General features: G+C 43.6%; 1 long non-coding RNA gene across 2 annotated transcripts in view; it reads left to right on the forward strand.

Moving 5' to 3' along the window:
* Positions 1 to 15,617, forward strand: part of LOC114678185 (uncharacterized) — a 28,407-nt gene extending 12,790 nt beyond the window's left edge. Inside the window, exons 3-4 of one of the 2 annotated variants that reach the window (XR_013417479.1) lie at positions 14,468 to 14,561; positions 15,350 to 15,617. This is a non-coding gene — a long non-coding RNA (uncharacterized LOC114678185). The remainder of the gene's footprint in view (positions 1 to 14,467; positions 14,562 to 15,349) is intronic. The other variant, XR_013417478.1, reaches the window with a different exon arrangement.
* Positions 15,618 to 21,548: the final 5,931 nt, after the last annotated feature.

The following is a 21,548-nucleotide window of genomic DNA, read 5'->3' on the forward strand; positions in this document are numbered from 1 at the left end:
CCTATACTTGGGTTCTATGAGCTGTGTCAATCCTTCCAGTAAATTATTATGTCTTAAACTAGTCAGAGTTGGTTTCTGTTACATGCAACTAAAATAATCTTAAGTATTTTCAGCTCAAATGTGGGGCATGAAATCTGTGTCTATACAGAAGACTATTAGACTGACATTTGTGGTATGCATCATCTCTGAGTTTGCTATCTCACGGGTAGTTTCTTATGTCAGGGATGTCCCAATCTCCTTCCATGGGGCCCACCTCCTGTTTCTTCAGATCCCATCTAGATATCTGGGGAAATCACCGAAGGACCCCAAACTAGGCGTTACCTTAATATTCTTTTCTCAACCTCTCTCCCAATCATCCAATCTCTCCTCAAATCTTTTTGGTTCTACTTCCAAAATCGATCCCAAATCTATTCACTTCTTTTTATTTGCAGAGTGGCTACCCTAAGCCATCAATGCCTTTAGTTTGGATTACTGCAATGGCTTCTGAGCCGGCCTCTGGCCTCCCTGTTCGTTCTCTCTCCTCTCCCAATACATTATCTACATGGCGGCTAGATTGATCTATTTGAAATGTAAATTAGATCATGTCACCTTCCTACCTGAAACGTCCTGTATTAGTTAGGATGCAGGCTGAGTTGATATAACAAAGAAACCAAAAATGCAATTGCTCAAGCAAAGGAAGGCAGATGATTCAGGGCAGGCAGGTGACCAAGTTGTGTACAGCCATGAAGGGAACCAGAGTCCTTCCATCTTGGTGCTCACCATGTCATAAGGTGCTACCCTGCACTCTCCAAAGTCAAAGCTGGCTCTCTAGCTAGATGCATGCACCAACCACTGAGATGAGGAAAAGAGAAAGTGGAGGGCACATGCTCAAACATTTCAAGAACTAGGTCTGGAAGCAGCATACATCACTTCTGCACACGTCTTGTTGACAGGAGCGTAATCCTATGGCCACACATATATGCAAAAAAGACTGGAAAATGGACTTTCTAATCGTGTGGGCATTTGCTGGCTAAAACTCAAGCATTCTAGGACTAAAAAAAAGGAGAGACTGGATGGGTGGGGGCAGAGAGAGACAACTAATAGTCTTTTCCACACTCCCTAATGGCTGCCCATGCTTGCACAGTGAAGTCTAAACATTTCATGATGGCCGCCAAGGGCATCTGGCCTTTCCCTATGCCTCTTGCCACTCTTTCCTTTGCTCGTGGGGTGACACAAGGACCTCTCTTCTTTCTGCTCCTGGAACATGCCAAGCCTGCTCTTGCCCTGGAGTATTTGCACTTGCTATTCCTTCTGCCTAGAAAGTTCTGAAATCATGTCACCCCACGCCTAGCTCCTTCTCATCCTTTGGATCTCAGCTCAAATGCACCTTCCTTGGAGAAGCCTTCCCTGCTCTTTCTGTCTGCATTGTCCAGGCTCCCATGGCTTACCCTTCTCCATCACTTTCCATCATTGTTCTTTGTTCTGTTGACTTTGTATCATTTTAAAATTTATCTGAATTTATCTTGAGTGTTTGTTCATATGGTCACTTATTTGCTTATTTATCTGTTTCCCCCACTCCTCACCTTAGAATTTGAGCTTCCAGAGAGCAAGGACTTTGTCTGAACTCTTTACCACCCTAGATCAGTACGGGGGACAGTACCTGGCTCACGGTACAGACTCAAATATTGGCTAAGTGAATCAGTGGTTAGCTTGGATCTGGTGCCAGCATTCCTAAATAGAAGCTTTTCTCTTAAATTTTGGGAATAATCTCCCATCCCTATCTTCTGTCTCCAAAAAGTGTCTTACCTTGCTGGAGACATGGCCCCTCTTTGATGGGTCCTGGTTGCTTGCTGTGGGGCCAAGTCAGTGTCATTTGTTCTATAACCTCATCACCCACTGGGCCAATTCAATCTGCTTTCCATTCCTGAGATGTCTATGAAACCTGCCTGCCACCTACATCCCTGGAAACTTGGGGAATGAATCAGTTACCTGAAATAAGGGAATAATTTTTTATAACTGATTTAATCATGTGCAGGATGACTTTCAAACTGACTTTGATTAATGGATCTTCCAAACAACACCATCTCCTAACCCCCACACAGCCCTCCACCACCTTGTCCCCTGTGCACTGGGAGGAAGTTGAAGGGTGTAGTATTTATAACAAGCAAGTTGAGTGCTAGAATTCCTGGAGGGTTACACAGGATGAGAACCTGGCCCAATAATAATAATCCTAAACGTTCTTTATATGTTATTTCTCTGCCAAAGTCATCTAGGTAGCTCCCAAAAGGACCATGCAGGAAAATTCCACTGTCAGCATGTGCCAAAAATCTTAATGAGGAAGGTTCAGGGGTTTTAATTAAAAGGGGTTCATTCAGTGGCCTTTCTGCAGTCAGAATAAAGTCTTTTCCTAATGTGTGTGCCGTGGCAGTAGATCCTGGGAAGATGATCTTGCCATCTTTAGGCCCATTTATCTAAGGAAAGCAGACTCCCAAGCCTATCCTGAGGCAGTGCTCTGCCCAAAATGAAATTCCATCCTCAAGAGCCAGCTTTGCTGAAGTATTGTCAGTTCCTGTGGAAGGAGGGTGGCAAAGGTCCTGAACACCTGGAGAAAGCCATCTGTGGGGTGTTCTTTCTCAATAGTGCTTAATACAGTATTAAGCAAAGATTTCTCTGGATCACGAATAAGTGTGGCTGTCAGTATAACTGCCACTGTTGAGTTAAATAAAAATTGAAACATCAGAAAGAGCATTTAAAAAAACCCCAGTAATCATTTTACCCATTACTTTACAAATAGGTTTCTACTTACTGATTCCTATGAGAATAAAAATGCCATAAGGGGGAGAAAAAAGCTCTTCTTTTTCAGTCAAGCTGGAGAATGAGTGTGTCAGAACACCCAGGAGAGATATTCAAGCTTCTAGCTCCATCTTAGATCTGTGGTCTGATGTCTGATGGGACCTGGGTCTCACTAGCAAGACATGGCAGGTACTTTTCAGCTGTTTTCTGATGGGAAGCTGAGCTGCGGAGTCGGGAGAGGAAGCTGTGTACCTGCAAGTTCTGGTGGATGAGACCACAGGCGTTTGCAGATCCTGCATGTTAAGCTGTTGACCTAGAGACCTGCAAAGTTCCAAGGAGCTCGTTTCTGCTCAGAGAAAACAGCTCTGATTGGCAATAGCAGCTAATGAATTCCTACTTGGAGGCAAACATTGACTTCACCTTTGAACCACAAAGAGCCTTTGGGAAGCTCAGAGCATTTTAAGGAATTCTACTTTCAAGCTGAGGATTTAGGCCAGATAACGTCAGTGGGATGATGAAAGGTCAGCATCCTAGCATCCTACAGACAGAGGACTTGAGGAGTATTGGGTCAGCAACCTGCCCCTCAAATAGGTCAGTGCTCAAGCCAGCTGCTAATCCCATTTAAAGACATTGCTAGCACTGAAGGTTCATGTGACCTCATAGATGCCATCGATGTTAGAATCAGAGGGACTTGTGACCATTTCCTCTTTTTTTTTTTTTTACTGAAGAAGAGGATGAGGATCAGGGAGGTGCCCATGGTCATGATCTTGTTTACAACACAGCTCAAATATTTCCTGGTCAGAAATATCCAGGACCGGCCGGGCGCGGTGGCTCAAGCCTGTAATCCCAGCACTTTGGGAGGCCGAGACGGGCGGATCACGAGGTCAGGAGATCGAGAGACGATCCCGGCTAACACGGTGAAACCCCGTCTCTACTAAAAAATACAAAAAAATAGCCGGGCGAGGTGGCGGGCGCCTGTAGTCCCAGCTACTCGGGAGGCTGAGGCAGGAGAATGGCGTAAACCCGGGAGGCGGAGCTTGCAGTGAGCTGAGATCCGGCCACTGCACTCCAGCCTGGGTGACAGAGCAAGACTCCGTCTCAAAAAAAAAAAAAAAAAAAAAAAAAAAAGAAATATCCAGGACCAGCTTTGGTGATGTGACAGATAAATAGAGATAAATATTTTGTAGTGAAAATGACCAGAAGCTCTGAAAACCAGAGGCAGATGCAAGTCCACAAGAAGCATGATTGGAATGCCCCTGGCACACCTGCTGTGGAACACAAGGTGGGAGAGACTCAGGTGGACGCATTCCCCACCTCCCACTAGGAGCATCTGTCCAAGGACTGATGCCTGCCTGGCCAGAATGTCTTGATATGAACTTCCAGGCATTGAAGGGAAGGCTGATGGCCATGCAAGAAACGGAAAGGAATGCCAGTTGTAGATTGCAGGCTCATCAGTGAGCGCAGGACTGTCGCCACTCAAGCACCACTACCACCATAGCCAGATGTTGAGAAGCAAGAAGACAGAAATAAAGAGGCAGAAAGAAGGACACGAAAACCTACCTGTTGCAGCAACAGTGAAAAGTCCAGAGAGGCTTGCTCAGAACTCTAGCCTTTGTCACTTTGTAGGTTTATAGTTATTCCTTTAGGAGGGTTTTTATTGTGCGTGTGTATATTACCAATGAATATTGAGCAAGCATTTCCTGGGTATCAATTTTGTCTAAGGCACTATGCTGGAGCAGTGAATAGGACACAATCCCGGACTGGAGAATCTCTAGACAATGCCATGTGAAAAGTGCCATAGAAGGAGTCTGAGGTGCCATAGAATGAGAGTGGGAAGGGAGTACCAATGTCTAATTGCAAGAATCGAGCACTGCTTTACAGAGAGTGACATAGGTACTCAGTCTTCTACTTCACAGGGTGAAAGAATGGGGCTTTGTGTTCTAAGCCAGGAGTCAAAAGGCAGACTTTTTCTCTAAAGAGCCAGATGGTAAATATTTTAGGCTTTGCAGGTCATAAGATCTCCGTTTCAACTACTAGTGTAGTTGCAAAAGCCACTACAGGCAATACATTAATGAACTGGTATGTCTGGGTTCCAATAAAACTTTATTTACAAAAACAGGCATCAGGTCAGAATAACCGAAAGTCATGTTTGTCAACTGGTATTCTAACCCTTTGATGAGCCAAATCCCGTTTAATGCTCACAACAACCCACTCGGGTAGGTACAGATGAAAGAGAACTTAGGCAACTTGCCCAGAGCAATACAGCTAGTAAAGGGCTGAGGCAGGATTTGAACTCAAACCATCTGCTTTCAGAGTCAAATCCCCAGCCCCTCATGCTTCCCTTATTTTTAAGATAAACTTACAAATCATCATCACAATTCCCTTATTTTTAAGATAAACTTACAAATCATCATCACAATTCCCTTATTTTTAAGATAAACTTACAAATCACATCCCCCAACCCTATTTCTTCCCTCCCTGTCCCTTCTGTCATTTCCTTGCTTCTGTGTCTTTTGTCTTTTATTTTTCAAAAACAAACAAACATATTTTTTGAACTCCTATAATTTGCCCAGCAGAGAGCCAGGCACTTTGGAGAAAACATCAACAGAAGATAACACAGAATCCCTGCATTCTGTTGGTTTATCATCCCATCAAGGACACAAGACACATAGAAAAGAATAAGAAAGTACTGGGGGAGGCAGGAAGCCTCCTTGCCGCTCTGGGGGGCTTGTCCCAGGTGGAGGGGGTTCACCTGTGCGACTCAGCTGGTCACTCTCCATCCAGTCGTCCCCAGAAAGGAGGAGGGTCATGTTTTAACTGGAGAGCCATGAAGAGGAACAGGGCTCACAGAGCCATGCTCCCTTCCTTCCCCTTCCTGTTAGGAGCCAGGCTGCCCACAAGAAGTGCTTGCTTTGCTCTCTCCTCTGTGATCATTGGCAAGGGCGGGATTTTGTGCCCCAGGGAAGAGCTGTCCCCAGGGATGCCTGTGACTGTGAATTCTGCTAGTCTAACAGCACATTTATCAACAATGAAGATGTTATTTTGGTCTCCACATGCCCTATTCTTTTGTCTTATTTCTCAATTAGTTTGTGACTTGCTGGGGATGCCTGGCATTATTAACCAGGCCTATTGAATCCCCCAACAGCTGATGCCAGAGAGCATATGAGAAGTGCCCTCTACTTCCCCTTTCTCTGCAAAAAGGACACAGGTTGCTGGTCAGAGTTTGGAGGAGGGAGAAGAGGTCTCTGTGGCCTTGGAGGGAGGTTAGGAGGCTTGGATAGCTTCACCGAGGAAACAGACAAGTCTTCAGGGAGAAATATGGTTCAGAATGGCTAATCTTAGAGCACATGTTTGTTGCTGTTTGGAATCAGGACCTTGAGGTCCCCACGCTTTGAAGAATTTTCCTCAGGGCCTCTTCTCGGGGAAGAAGAAAGTCTGGCTCAGAAGCTTTATATGGACACAAAGGATGATTTCAAATGTCCGGTATGTGCATTGAATGATAGAAACTTAGAATTAGAAGGAACTGTAGAGATAATTCTATCTAATTTTACAGCAGTGAATCTCAAACATGGGCTGCCTCAGAATTACCTGGGGAGGTGAAAAAACATGGATATTCAGTTGCCACCCCTGGAGATTCTGATTCAGTTCTGGGGCAGCCGTGGCGATGGTGGTGGTGGTGATGGTGGAGTGGTATTTTAATAATAAGCTTCCCAGGTGATCAGGCAATGAGGTTTGGCACACCTGGCAGGTGATCATCCAACATTCATTTCAACACTCCCAATGATTGGACTCACTGAAGTGGCATTGTCGTCTGGAAGAAATACCCAAGGTTCATTGTCTCTCACCAAGGAAATCAAGTACATGACACACAGGAAGTGGGTTTAGGAGTGGAGGTTTAATAGGCAAAAGAAAGAGAAAGGAGAATAGTTCTCTCTCCTGCGAGAGAGGGGCACCTGAGTGGGACTTCTGGCCCACTGCCAAGTGCACAGGATTTTATAGACAGGCTTGAGGAGGTGGTGTCTGATTTACAGAGGGCCCAAAGATTGGTTGGACCAGGTGGTTACATAGCATGCAAGGAAGCTGGCTGCCCCACCCTAATCTTCTGTTATGCAAATGAAGTCTTTGCCTGGCCCGTGCCATGTTGCCTGCTCCTTACTGTACACATGGTTGACAAAGAAAAGGGAAGATGTAGCTGCCGTTTTTAACATACCTAGTCCCCTTACTATTGGCACAGCTGCTGGTATTCACTTGTGCAAGCTTCTAGCTTGCCTTTCTCTATCTGCAGCTTGATTTTACAGGCTGATCTTTGTTAGAAAAGAAAATGATTTGGGGGCTGCTTTGTATTAAAAGGAAAACCTTACCTTACCTTTTTGTTTTGTTTTGTTTTGCTTTCTTTCTTTCTTTCTTTCTTTTTTTTTTTTTGAGACAGAGCCTCACTCTGTCGCCCAGGCTGGAGTGCAATGGTGCGATCTCAGCTCACTGCAACCTCTGCCTTCTGGGTTCAAGTGATTCTCCTGCCTCAGCCTGCCAAGTAGCTGGGATTGCAGACATGCACCACCACGCCCAGCTAATTTTTGTATTTTTAGTAGAGATGGGGTTTTGCCATGTTGGCCAGGCTGGCCTCGAACTCCTGACCTCAAGTGATCCGCCTGCCTCAGCCTCTCGACGTGCTGGGATTACAGGTGTGAGCTACCCACCGCATCCAGCCAATAATACATTTTTTAAAAGGCTGTTATTAGGAGATTCCACAAAGAGTCTCATAAACTGTTATATATGATACACAAAGCGGGCTTCGTGTCATGTTAGTTACACCAGTGATGCCAGTGCCCAGTCTGTGTGTGCATGTGGTCTCTCTCTCCTTAGACTCTTTCTTTTTTCATTCTTTCACTTTCTGTCTTTCTCTCTGCCCTTCTTCCTCTCTCCTTCCCTCCTTTCCTTTATTGTATCTCCTCTCTCTGTTGTCTCTTTTTCGTTTCCTTTTTCTCTTTCCTTCTTTCTTCCTCCCTCCTTTTCTTTTTTCTTTATTCTTCTTTATTCTCTCTCTCTCTCCTGCCCTCCCTGCTGTTTCATGTGTGTGTGTGTGTGTGTGTGTGTGTGTGTGTGTGTGTGTGTGTTGTGTGTAGAAAGAAGAACCTAGGAGACAGAGTTTTGTTTTAAAGAGTATTACTCCTAGCATGTACATGTACTATGTTTTGGAGAGTCTTGCCTCTATCATGTATAATAGGTTGTCCAATGTAGCTTTTATTTTGTTCTTTTTGAGTTTTGAGTTTTGGCCAAGGACTCAAAGTCTGAGAACAGGAGATGTCCAATCACCCATAGAAGAAATGTCAAGGGATTGTGAAGCAGATTTTGCAGCCCTGAGCTTATGGCCCACCTTGGGGTGTATAAGAAATCCTTAAAGATACAAAAGTCAGAGGGAGACGATTTCTTTTGAGCGAGTTGTCAGGGTGCTGGGAACCTCCCTCAACTAAAGTCAAGGGAAGATGACCTCAGGTACCTCTCAGGGGTCTGACATGAGTCTCTGGACATTTGGAGTCTCCAGGCAGATTCTGGCTCCTCATGCGTGTCTGAAAATCAAAAGCTAGAGGCCGGCTGGGCAGTTGGCCAGCGGCAGAGTGGAAAGAAGGCTGCTTGGCGAAGAGCTCACCACTCAGAGTTGTGCTTCCTGAGCAGCAGTGTTGACCACACTAAGGATATCTGACTGCCAGTCATCTTGAGGGACTCTGGTCAAGGTGACCCCTGGATGGCAGCGTGCCCCAGCAGAAGTGTGGGGGACAGAGTCGGGGACTGCCTGGTGCTGAGGATGTCGTAACAGGCAACAGTGCTCAAGTTAAGGGAAATAGAATCTCCTTGCTGTTGGCTCCAGAATCCATGTTCTGCCAGTTTCTTTTATTGCTTTTTTGTTTTGTTTTGTGTGAGATAGGGTCTCACTCTGCCATCCAGTCTGGAGTGCAGTGGCACCATCTAGGCTCGCTGCAACCTCCGCCTCCCAGGTTCAAGTGATTCTCGTGCCTCCGCCTCCAGAGTAGCGGATTTGCTGTCTTGCCCGGCTAATTTTTGAATTTTTAGTAGAGATGAGGTTTTGCCATGTTGGCCAGGCTGGTCTTGAACTCCTGGCCTTAAGTGACCCATCCGCCTCGGCCTCCCACAGTGCTGGGATTACAAGCATGAGCCACTGCGCCCGGCCATGCTCTGCCACTTTCTAACTGGGCAAGTTACATACCACCTTGTGCTTTAAAACCCCCACCTGCACTATACAAGTCTGTATCCAGGGAGCATCAGCACTAGATTACACCCATACGGGTCTTTCCAATTTTTCCCTCTAATCCTTTCTGCCCTGGGCTTAAGCCTGAGGGCCTTGAACTAGACCCTGTGAGTTGGAGGAGAAGTTAGCGAGAAAGGGGGCTTCCTCCTCACTGTGATGCTCCAGGCTCCTCCTTCTTCCCCCAGCCCTGCCCCAACAAGTTTCCCAAACTACAGCAGGCCCAAGCTGGGGGCAAGGGGGAAACATTAAATTAATACAATAGAAATCAAAAGTTGAAATACAGGCAAGAGATCGCATTGGTCTGGCCTGGAGTTGGTATCTGGGTGTGACTGGAGGAGTTGTAAGATCTGCCTGGGTGTTACCAGAGTGGAGAGGACCAGGGCCGCAGGGAGCTCAGGTCAGCAGATTTCTTCCTGCTTGCAACCAGTATATCCAATAAGCTCCTTCAATAAATGCAAGCGTAGAGACTGTTTTGAAACTGGCTTTTCTGGCAATTACTTTTAATTCTGCCCATAGGCCTTTGGAACAGAGAAATATCTTTTAACTCTTTCACTTCATGGATTGGGTAAGCAGTGATATTATTTCTGGGAGTAGTCACTTCCCCTCCATGACATGCGAATATTACTAGAAATACTGGAGTTTCTGATTTCTCTAGGAGAAACTGGGCATTTTCTGGAATGGGGAAAGATGAGACATGCTGGCCTCAATGCAAATTATCTATGAGGCAGATGTTAGAACCGTTTTGGTAGCTCTGATTTTTGACAAAATCCATTCCCAGGTTATTCTGCAAGTTGTGGGAATCTTTCTGTTTTTTTTTTTTTTTTTTTCTTTAAGTGTTTGGGCAACTCCTTATTCTTGGGCAATTTTCTAATTTTATTTATTATTATTTTGTTGTTGTCATTCCTATTTTTTTTAGGAGATCCTCCTGTGGCTTGAAACTTCTAGCTAATGTTTAAAGTTGCCCCTGAATCCCATGCCTTCCTTTTCTAACTGTTCAGGTATCTTTCATTTTGGCAAGTGACAGTTACCAGCTGTGATTAAAATATGGAGCCAATGCTTTAGGACTGACACAGAGGATGGTCTTCCTGCAGGACAGATGGCACCTCCGGCATTACTCAGACCAACCATCTAAGCCCATGTTGCTTTGGACGTGTGCCTGAGGTCAAGGGTCCAACCAACTCGTGAGTAGGCCCCAGGCCAGTTTACCAGATGGATGAGGATGAAAACAGCCGACAGATCACGCAGGGCCTGGAGAGAGTCTGTGCAGAGGGAGCAGTTGCAGCATTTTACTATCTCCCTAAAGAGGCCCTCATACCTAATGCAAAAATTACGGTTTACCGCGAGACTTAGGCATTTAGAGAGAAATCTCTGCCCGTTCTGTCAAATGTCCACAGACGCAGAATCAAATGAGAGAACTGAATCTTAGCCTTTATCTGAGTTGACCATAAAAGGCTCTTTGGAGACAGAAAACTGGAAGTTTGAATAGTCTGCTAACTATCCCTGTCATGGAAAATCCTGAGGGTAGAATGAGCATGCAGACTGCGTGGACCTGGCCACTGGGACACTGGAGTGATGGCCCCAGATGGATCTGTGGACAGATTGGGGACTATAGGGAGGGCATCCCAGGGCAGAAGAAATGGGTCTTCAAGACTGTGTTTCTTCCTGTTTTAGGACATTTTTCGCCTCTGTCTTCTGCAAAGTGTTTACGCCAAAAAAACCGTCTTTTGCACAGCTGACATTGGAGTTGTCTCTCTATGTGGCAATTGGCTGGCCCTGGATCCTGCCAGCGAAGTATCATGGAGACTCTTGCAGGGAGGCAGGGCTGGGATAATAAGAACATCACGTGCTGATCTGTGGATCTAAATTGATTTTTGTTGAACAGGCAACATGCTTACCTGGCCAGGAAAGTTGGAAACGCAAGGCTGATGATATGTGCATCCCAAACACCTAAATGAATTTCTGGGAAAAATTGCAGGCAGCCTTCAGGGTTTTATAGATGGAGAAGGGAAAGGGACCCTGTGCAGACAAGAGAGCTAGGGCAGGACCCTACTGACGGCAAAGGAAATGTAGCATGAAAGGCATGTATTCTTCCCCATTCCAGATGACAGAAAAGAAGACAAGAAGGAGAGCTGAGGAAACTGGTAACTATGCTTTTCAGAACTAGTTCTGCCTTAGGCTGCATATCTGAGTTTGAAAGACGTGATTTCCTCCACCCAGAGAAGGTGTCTTACAACAATGTGAACCATGCAATAGGATAATCAAAGAACCATTTGATAGAAAAGTCAGGAAGCTGGTAAGCCCCAGCATCACAAGTGTTCCCTAGCTGGGCATCACCTTTATAGAAGTACGGATGCGTGGCAAGGTACTTACGCCACATTCAATGCTGCACTCCTAGCCCTGATTCTTTGGATCCTATGCAGAACTTATCAAACAAACCTCACTATTTGCTAGACATTATCCTCAGCACTTTACAATTGTCAACTCATTTGAACGTTCTCATAGCAACCCTATGACATAGGTACAATGATCATTCGTGTTTTACAAATGAGAGATTAAGTAACTTCCACAAGGTCCTGTTTTCCCAGAGCACATAGCTAGTGCGATGCAGACTGGGATTTGAACCTGGCTCCATAGTCCAAATTCTCAATAATTAGGCTTTGTTTTATACCCACTGACTATAGCTAATTAGCAACGCACATGTCTTTAGGCCTTTCTCCCCTATGAGATGAAGAGCTGCTATGGACAAGAATCATGTCTGGTTTAACCTTTGTTCCTCCCAGTGAGTAATACCTGGTACCTATTTGGCAGTCAATGAATGCGTTTGCAAACCACAACCCTAGGCACCACTGGCCATGCCATTATCTCCTCCAGGGCACAGGTTGTAGAATGAACAGCTTCTGCTCTTATTTTGCACACCAGCTACTGCTCAGATGGTTTGCCGCAGTGCTTGGGCTGTATACCCTTGACTTCTCCTGACTGTTTATTATTGCAGGAAGCAGCTTCGGGCAAACAGTTGGCTGCCAACTAGGTGACCCACCTCTCGGGTCTGTCTGTTCTGGCCACAGATAGCTGCCCATGGCAATCCACAGCGCTTCCAAAAGCACCTCCTCCCTCAGGATTTCTCTCTCCTGCCCCTGGGAAGTTGCCTAGCAACCTCCTTCTTCCCCACTCCCCATGTGCAGCTCCACTCTCCTTTTCCTCACCCCATCACCACTCCCCAAGCTCTCTTCAGTGTCATTAACTCCTGCATCTCTCTGCTTCATCATCCCATTATCAAACTTTGCAGGGACTCCATTTTCACAACAAGCTCAGCCTGACCCAGAAAGCATCCTGTCATTTTCTTGTCTTTTACAGTTTTGTAGGATTCTTCATAGCATCCTTTTAATATTAACCTCAATATCAAACTGCCAAAGAAAGAGGCAAAGGTAACATGTAAACAAAAACAAAGAGAAAAAAAAAATCATGATTGGAATTTCCTAAGGGGTTTATTCAAGTTTCAGATAAATTTTCCCCCTTAAAAGAGTATTATATCATCCTGTCACATGTACCATATGATATGACATAAAGGTGACATGGCATATGATATGATTAATTAACATAATATAAAACAGTATGACATAATATAGAATAGTATAGTACAAAAAAGTAACATGGAACATTTTTACTTATGCTGGCACCATAATATATGCTTCCCCTGTTGCCCTGCTTCAGAACCTGGAAGAAAGAAGAGCTCCTGATTTTCTTTCCCTCTTGAAGGCCATCCACCTACAAGTAGCATGGTGTTGCTGGCACATTTGCCACGGTTTTGCCTGCTGTTGGCCAAGGGCATAGTCATTCCAAGCAGGCAACAGGTGATGCGTTGCCAACCCCACCTCCTCTATAGAGAAACACAAGTTATCTGAAAAATAGAGAGTCTCCCTTTTCTATATTAGGCCAGGACATCAACTTGACATCAGCCCTGAGATTTCAGTAGCAAGTGTGCATCTCTCATTTCTGGCTTTAGGCTGTATTCCATCTACTAAACAGAGAAAAATGCAGGGTACCACCACAGCCATGCTGTCAGGAGGAGTGAGCATGCAGGGCCCAGGGATTTGTTTCACCAAGAACACAACCCTCTGCCTTCTATGGCTTGTAACTGGCAGCCTCCAGAGTGCGAAGTTGCTGTAGAATAGGACTCAAAGGAGCAACAATACTATAATGGTCCCCAGTGCTGCCTGCTATCTAGAATGATCCTCAAACTTAGGAGTCCCTTTGAGTTTTCCAACCCCATGGGGCTTCAGGCTGGACCTTGTAACCTAAACAGAGCAGACTGGGAGGGAGGCATGGATACCTTTGAGATAGCACAACTAGGTGTGCCTTTGACATTTGTGGAAGTAAGCATATGAACGGGATTTTAGACCCATTCAGGATCATCATGTACAGTTGTTTAGGTTGCACACTGCACAGCCTCTACAATCAAACTGGGGTAGCTCTGGACCTTTAGAAGCTCACTGCTGTTCAGTTATAGGGAGTGTCTTTTACTCCTCCATTTCATCCTACCATTTTTTCTTTCAGATCTGTTCTACCTGAACAAATAGCCATTTGTATAACTACATTTGCATCACATTCGAATGTAAAATCAACTCAGAAACTTTTCAATCTGTATCTCTTATTTTTACTGAGGACTAGTAGAGAAGAGGTAATGCAGAATGCACTCAGACCTGAGTCCAGCCTCACCTTTCCCTGGCTAAATCTAGACTCCCAGTTCTCTTTCTCTCTGGGTGCATAGTCCCATGTCTAAATCCAGATCAGACCGCAGAAGTATAGGAGCGGGCAGCTAGGAGAACCTGACTCTCAGGTCCAAAGAGACCGCCACAATTTACTAGTAAGAGTCTATCCAAATTCCCCCTCCTCATGGTAGTTCGTTTCAATGGACTGTTATTCTTTATCTCTCAGGCTCAGAAGACTGTACTCTGTTAAAATTGCTACCTTAATCCATGCCAGGAGAGTTGGAGGGCATGGATGTGGCAAGTAGTGATTTTTGCATACAAATTTTGTATCACATGTTATAGAATTAATTATTCACTTGGCTGGGCGCAGTGGCTCACGCCTGTAATCCCAGCACTTTGGGAGGCTGAGGCAGGCGGATCACAAGGTCAGGAGATCGAGACCATCCTGGCTAACATGATGAAACTCCATCTCTACTAAAAATACAAAAAAAATTAGCCAGGTGTGGTGGCGGGCGCCGGTAGTCCCAGCTACTGGGGAGGCTGAGGCAGGAGAATGGCGTGAGCCCAGGAGGCAGAGCTTGCAATGATCTGAGATGACACCACTGCACTCCAGCCTGGGCAACGGAGCAAGACTCTGTCTCAAAAAAAAACAAAAAAACAAAAAAACAAAAAAAAACAAGAATTAATATTAATTATTCACTATAGTTGTTCATTCCTTCAGAATTTCTTTCAAGGTGTAAGTGTCAAGTTTTGGGAGAAACTTTGCTAAATGCCATAAGATAATGGGAAGAAATGTCTTGTCACCCTCGGGGAAGGTGGGCTTAATATGTTTTATGTTGTTGTTATTATTATTATTAGGTTAATAGTAATAACTAGTACTTACTGGTGCCTGCTAAATGAAGGAGGCTTAGATAAATGGTTTATATTAATTTTCTTACTTAGTTTTCACAACAACCCTATGAAGTAGGTACTCCTTTTCCCATTACACAGATGAGAAAACCAGGGTTCACAGAGGCTAAGTAACCTCTGGTGGCTGCTAGTCATCCAGATGTCAGAGCCTAAATGCCTCTTTCCAGATGACTTAGTGTTAACTTTAATAATTCATTCTGCTCTGAAGCAATTATGTTCCTAAAGCAGAAAAATCCACATCCAATTTTATTTTCTAGATTAAGAAACTAGAAACACTGCTGATTATGAATATGGGCAGCAGCGCTGGGAATTCTACTTCCCTCAACCTTTCAAGTTCTTTAGTTACTATATTGGAGTTTTTTTCTCTATAACATGATTTTTATTTTACTTTTGAAGTTGACAAATAATAATTGTACATATTCATGGGGTACATAGTGATATTTTAATACATATATTGATCAAGGTAATTGGCATATCTATCATCTCAAACATTTATCATTTCTTTGTGTTGGGAACATTCAACATCCATCTTGCTATTTGAAACAATGTATTATTGTTAACTAATAGTTTTTAACACTATCTCATCTCCTTTGTTCTCAGGCTCCACTTAATACACTGCCTTGGTGAACAAATACATGTTTGATTCATTTAAAGATACACCAATGAACTCATTTTCCCTCATTTCTCTTTGCAGTTTGCAGAATAAAGAAGGGACAATGCAGTTGCCAGGTCAGCATTAAGGGAAGGTTTGGCTGCATCGTCTGCCACTCTGCTGCTGCTGACTCTGCCAGTGAGGACAGCGCATGCTTCCTTCTACGCTTGCCTGAAGTTAGTAACTTCAGAGCCCCACAGCATTTCTGGAAGGAGTAAAATGAGCTACATGGTCCAGGTAGCTACTCCTAGGTAGAGTTCGCAATCAAAGGAATAGAAGCTGGGGAAGACAATAAAGCAGTCTTCTTCTTGAGTCATCTGTGACAGGTTTTTAAATTATTTTTATTTTTATTAGAATAGGGAGACAGAACCACCAAACTCCTATAGAAAATGAGTCTTCTGAGCACCAGTAGCTTCACTATAGACCAGTTGTGTTAAAACCTGCCTCAGAACCTACATGACCATTTGCTGTTCCCCCCGCCCCCGCCCCAGGGCAACTCCACACAGTTATAGGGGTTGAACACTGAACAACTTAAGGAGCACTACCATGTACATTATAGATAAAGATATAGATAAAGATACAGATATAGATTATTGATATAGAAAAGTTGTGTGTTTGTTCCAACAAATTTCTGGTAGATATCATCAAAGTGTCTTGATGTAGGGGTCCTTGTTCTAATTCATACAAAGGTGCCATATGGGCTTGCAGTGACTGTGTTACTCCTGGTGAAGAAGGCAGATGGCTCAGTGGCAGTGAAACCTTGAAGTGTGGGACAGCAGTAGATGGGAAGTCTGTACAGAGAGATGAAAGAGCACCTGGGTCTGAGGCCTGCTTTACCACCTCCTGACACTGCATAATTCCTCAACTTCGGATCCTTGGTTCTTATGATAGTAATACCAATATGATAATATGATGATAGTCATACCAGTATCACAGGTTTTTTGTTGTTTGGATGAAAAATGTGTGTGTGTGTGTGTGTGTGTATGGTGCAGTCTGGCTGGCCTATTTTATGCATTTGATAAATGATAGGTATTATTATAAACCAGAAGGGTCCAAGTTGAAACTAGGGTGCTTGGCAACCTGCCACAGCAGTTCTTAGCCCCCAGATAGGCAAATGACTTACAGGTGATGAAATTGGTCAAGAAATCTAATGTAATATCAAGGTGATCTATGATCAATACCCAGAACATTCAATGCTGACATTAAAGGTTTTATTGGAGCATTTATTGTTTGCTATAATGAAATTCCATTGAGTTGCTAGAAGAAAGTGAATAGAATACAATAGGATGCTCAGACAGACAAATATCTACTGATTCATTCTTTGACTAGTTGCTTACTTTGTGATGAGCACTGGGCTAGGAAGTAGGGAAGTACAATTGAACATGTTAGTGCAGGTTAGGCTGAGGCCACAAATAGACCACATGGGCAATGCCTCAACACCATAGAAGACTGTATTTCTCATGTAGCTATTCTGAGAGGGAGCACAGGTTGAAGGATCAACTTTTCTCCCAGGTTCCCTCTGTCTGTGGCTTCTTCATCCCCAAAGACCTCACCAAGATCTGCAGCTAGCCAAAGCAAGGGGAAAGAACATGAAAAAGCAAGTGTGGAGAGTTTTTATGGGCCAGAGCAGGAAGTGACCCATATTACCTCATCTCCATTGCAGAGAACCTAGCCATGTGGCCAAACCTCACTGCAAGAGAGGTTGGGGAATATACTTTAGCTTTGTGCCCAAGGAAGGAGAGAACAAATATTGTTGAGTGGCTAGTGATGACTTCAATGGAAGGATAATTCTAGGCGATGGGACCATGTCATAAGATGACTGACATAAGATTGCTGGACATGGAGAAAGATTCTCTGAACTGTGATTGGAAATTGAGAAAGAGGGGAAGGTGGTGCTATATTCTCAATAAAGTCACTGGGAAGACTATTGATATGGTTTGGCTGTGTCCCCACCCAAATCTCATCTTGAATTTTAGCTCCCGTAATTCCCATGTGTCATGAGAGGGACCTGGTGGGAGATAATTGAATCATGGGGAAGAGTCTTTCCCATACTGTTCTCGTGATAGTAAGTCTCATGAGATCTGATGGTTTTACAAAGGAAAGTTCCCTTACACACGCTTTCTGGCCTGCCACCATGTAAGATGTGACTTTGCTCCTCATTTGCCTTCCGTCATGAATGTAAGGCCTCCCCAGCCATGTAGAACTGTGAGTCAATTAAACATCTTTTCTTTATAAATTATCTGGTCTCAGGTATGTCTTTATTAGCAGCATGAGAACAAACTAATACAACTATGAAGTGAAGAAGCAAAGGATGGCAGCTCCTCAAAGGGAATCGGCAGCCACACGCAGACTGGCCTGTCTATCTGTGTACTGGGTGAAAAAATGCTGTTGGCAACCCAGGGAGCGTGGCACCATCAGTGGCGCTGTTTTCTGGCACTCAGGATATCTTCCTGAGCCACCTCAGACTCGTCCAAACTAAGGTCAAGTCATGTGATCCAGGTACTGCTGAATATGCTTCAACTGTGTTTTCTACTGGGGGAACTGGGGACTCACTGATGTTGACAAGGAGCTCTACAGGGGAAATAGATGTGATAAAGCGTGGGTATATAGGTGCTCAAGGCCTCTTGATGACACATCTCTTAAACACCCATGGAAAACTGTTGGATCATCTACACCCGCACTCTGATCCTTACAGTTTATTATCTGCAGATCTGTGAAGGGCAGGATTCTAAGATGGATCCCAAGATTCCTGCTCCCTGGTGCATACACTCTGTATAGTCTCCTCCCCTTGAGAGTGTGTGGGGCTCATTAATATGGTGGGATAGTGGCTCCCTTGATTAGTTTCTGTTAAATGGCAAAGGTGCTGGGTTAGTCACTCCCATTGCTTTACATTAAGACTCCATCATAGCTGACTGGAGCATCTCCTGCTGGGTTTGAAGAAATAATCTACTGTGTTGTGAGATGGTCGTGTGACTAGGACTCAAGGACAGCCTCTAGGAGCTGAGATGATCCTAGCGGATAGCCAGCAAGAAAACTTGCAACTCAAGTTCTAAGACAAAACAGCAACTGCAGGGAACTGAATTCCTCCAGCAAGCACGTGAGCTTGGAAGAGAAATCAAAGCCTTACATGAAGTTGCAGCCCCTGCCTTGATTTTAGAGCAGAGGACCCAGTTAATTCATGCCTGAATTCCTGACTCATGGACACTATGGTATAATAAATTAGTGTTCTTTAAAGTTGCTAAGTGTCTTAGTCTGTTTCCTGTTGCTGTAACTAAATACCCAAGACTAGATAATTTAGTTTTGAAAAGAGGTTTATTTAGCAGTATTGGAGGCTAGGAAGTTCAAGATCAGGCAGCTGAATCTGGCAAGGGCCACATGCTGTATCATAACATGGTAAATGGCATCACATGGGGTGGAGGCAGCACACTGAGAGCCGACCTGGCTTTTGTAACAGAACCATTCTCGTGGTAACCCGTTAATCCATTAACTCATTAATCCACCCACGAAGGCAAAGTGGCATGACCCACATACTTCTTAAAGGCCCTACCTTTTACATTAGGGATTCCATTTCAGTGGAGGTTTTGGTGAGAACAGGCATTCAAACCATAGAGCTAACTCTGAGGTCATTTTTTACACAGCCATGGCAAACGAATAGGGGCTGCTTGGATACGCTACTTAACTTTTCTAAGACTCCCATTTTTTTGTTTTTTATTAATCTTTAAAAATGGGCATTCTTTCTACATTTTTTGTTAATTTCTAAAAATGGGCATTCCTTATAGATGTAGTGCAATAATGCCGCTAAAAGTATTTTATAAATTATCAAGTTGTTAACACTGATAAAAAGGGTTTATTAATCACAGGCAGTAACATGATAAATTAACATTGACGGGAAAACAAGGAACTAAGCATTGTTTTTAAAAAGTGTATCTAATTAGTGTTTATTTTTAGAAATTGTTCTGGTCTTCCCTGCTATTTAACGTTCTATATATTTTTTCCTCCTTAGCAGAGTTAGCCAGGCTCTCTGTCTTGTACGAGATTGAGTGTGATTCTGGGGATGCAAATCAGGATGTCTCTGGGAAGAATTGCATTGTGTAGGTTATTTCTATTTAAGAAGTAGCTGCAAGAACATTCCAAACGTATTTTGCCTCCAGTCACCCCAAGTCTCTAATCTTCCTGCTGGAGCTGCCTTTGCAGTGAATGTAAGAACTGGCCTAATGATGTGAAGACAAAACCAACAGAAATTACCGATGTTATCGGGACATATTAGCGGAATGGCCTTTTAATTTGTAAAATCCTCCAAAGCTATGTTTATTTGACTGGATGTAAATATGGACATGAAGTAGTTTGGAGAATTTGTTGGGGGAAGGATAGGAAGAAAATATTCTCACTGGGCAGTCTACAGTGCTTTTAAAAAATATCAAAAAAATTAAAATCCCCATCATTGCTGTTGAAGAATGTGCCATCTTTATTAAGAATTAAAAATGTCTCAAAAACCTTGGAAAATATTTACAAAACTATTAATCAATGATTGGGAAGTGTATGCAAGCTAGATCCACATGGCCTGAGATTTTTTTGGCATTCAAGTCACTTTTTTTTTTTTTTTTTTTTTTGAGACCGAGTTTTGCTCTTTTTGCCCAGGCTGGAGAGCAGTGGTACAATCTTGGCTCACTGCAACCTCTGCCTCCTGGGTTCAAGCAATTCTTCTGCCTCAGCGTCCTAAGTAGCTGGGATTACAGGCACGCACCACTACACCCAGCTAATTTTGTATTTTTAGTAGAAAAGAGGTTTCAGCAAGTTGGCCGGGCTGGTCTCAAACTTCTGACTTCAGGTGATCCACACACCTCGGCCTCCCAGAGTGCTGGGATTACAGGCAAGAGTCACTGTGCCTGGCCTCAAATCACTTTAGCACATACTACACACCTAATAGAATGACTGAACTTTAAAAGACTGACCATACCAACTGGTGGGGAGGGTGTGCAGAAACCGCAATACTCACATGCTGCCAGTAGAAATGTAAAATAAGACAACCATTTTGGAAAAACAGTTTGGCAGTTTCTTAAAAAGCTAAACACATGCCTGTTACATGATTTAGCCATTCCACTCCTAAGTATTTACCCAAGTGAAATGAATAGATATGTTCACACAAAAATTTGTATGCCAATGTTGAAAGCAGCTTTATTTGTAATAACCAAAAGCTAAAAGCAACATTCCCTCAACAGGTGAATAGATATGTCCCTCAACAGGTGAATAGATAAAAAAACTATAGTATACCCATACACTGGAATACTATTCAGGGATAAAATGGAATGAGCAACTGGTACACATGACAGCATGCATGAATCTCAAAATAATTATGTTGAGTGGAAAAAGCCAGTCAAAAAAAGAGTATCTACAATGTAATTTTATTTATATAAAATTCTAGAAAATGCAAAGTAATCTATTGTAACAGAAAGTAACTTGATCGTTGCCTAGGGATCAGGGAGTGAACATAGAGGTAGGAGGAACAGGTTACAAAGGGACAAAAGGAAATGTCGGGCATGATGGATATGTTCATTGTGTTGACTGTGGTGATGATTACACAGGAGTATCTACGTGTCAAAACATCAAGACATGCTTTAAATATGTGCCGTTTATTTTATGTCAATTATACCCAATAAATACGTTAAGAAAAAATTATTTTCACACACATAATTGAAGTTTTATTCTCATAATAAAATTCTGAAGTGGTTAGGAAAGATATGATTTTCATCTTTCAGATAGGAGAACTGTGGTTCCAGTAGAAAAAAACATAAATTGCAAAGGATTTAAGTTAGGACTAGAACCTTGTCTATTCCGGGAATATGTTTGCTATCTGGAGCTGCTTCTGTGGTCTCTACCAGTTAAAAAGGATCTGGATCACCTCTACTTGAGTCCGTGTCTCTTGGGGTATTGGTTTCTCCATGGCAGCAGCTCTCAAAGTGTGATCTGTAAACCTCCTGAGGATTCCCAAGACCTTTCAGAGAGTCTGTTGAGGTCAAAACTATTTTCATAATAATACTAAGATGATATTTGCCTTTATTCATGTGTTGACACTTGCCCCAGTGGTGCAAAGGCAATAGTAGGTAAGCCTACTGGCTCCTTAGCACCCATCAGGGTAGTGGCACCAAACCATATGAAATGGTATGGCTGTGTTCCCACCCAAATCTCTTGTGGAGTTGTAGTTCCCATAATCTCTACTTGTTGTGGGAGGGACCTAGTGGGA

Source organism: Macaca mulatta, chromosome 5 (genome assembly GCF_049350105.2).
Source record: "Macaca mulatta isolate MMU2019108-1 chromosome 5, T2T-MMU8v2.0, whole genome shotgun sequence".
NCBI lineage: Eukaryota > Metazoa > Chordata > Mammalia > Primates > Cercopithecidae > Macaca > Macaca mulatta.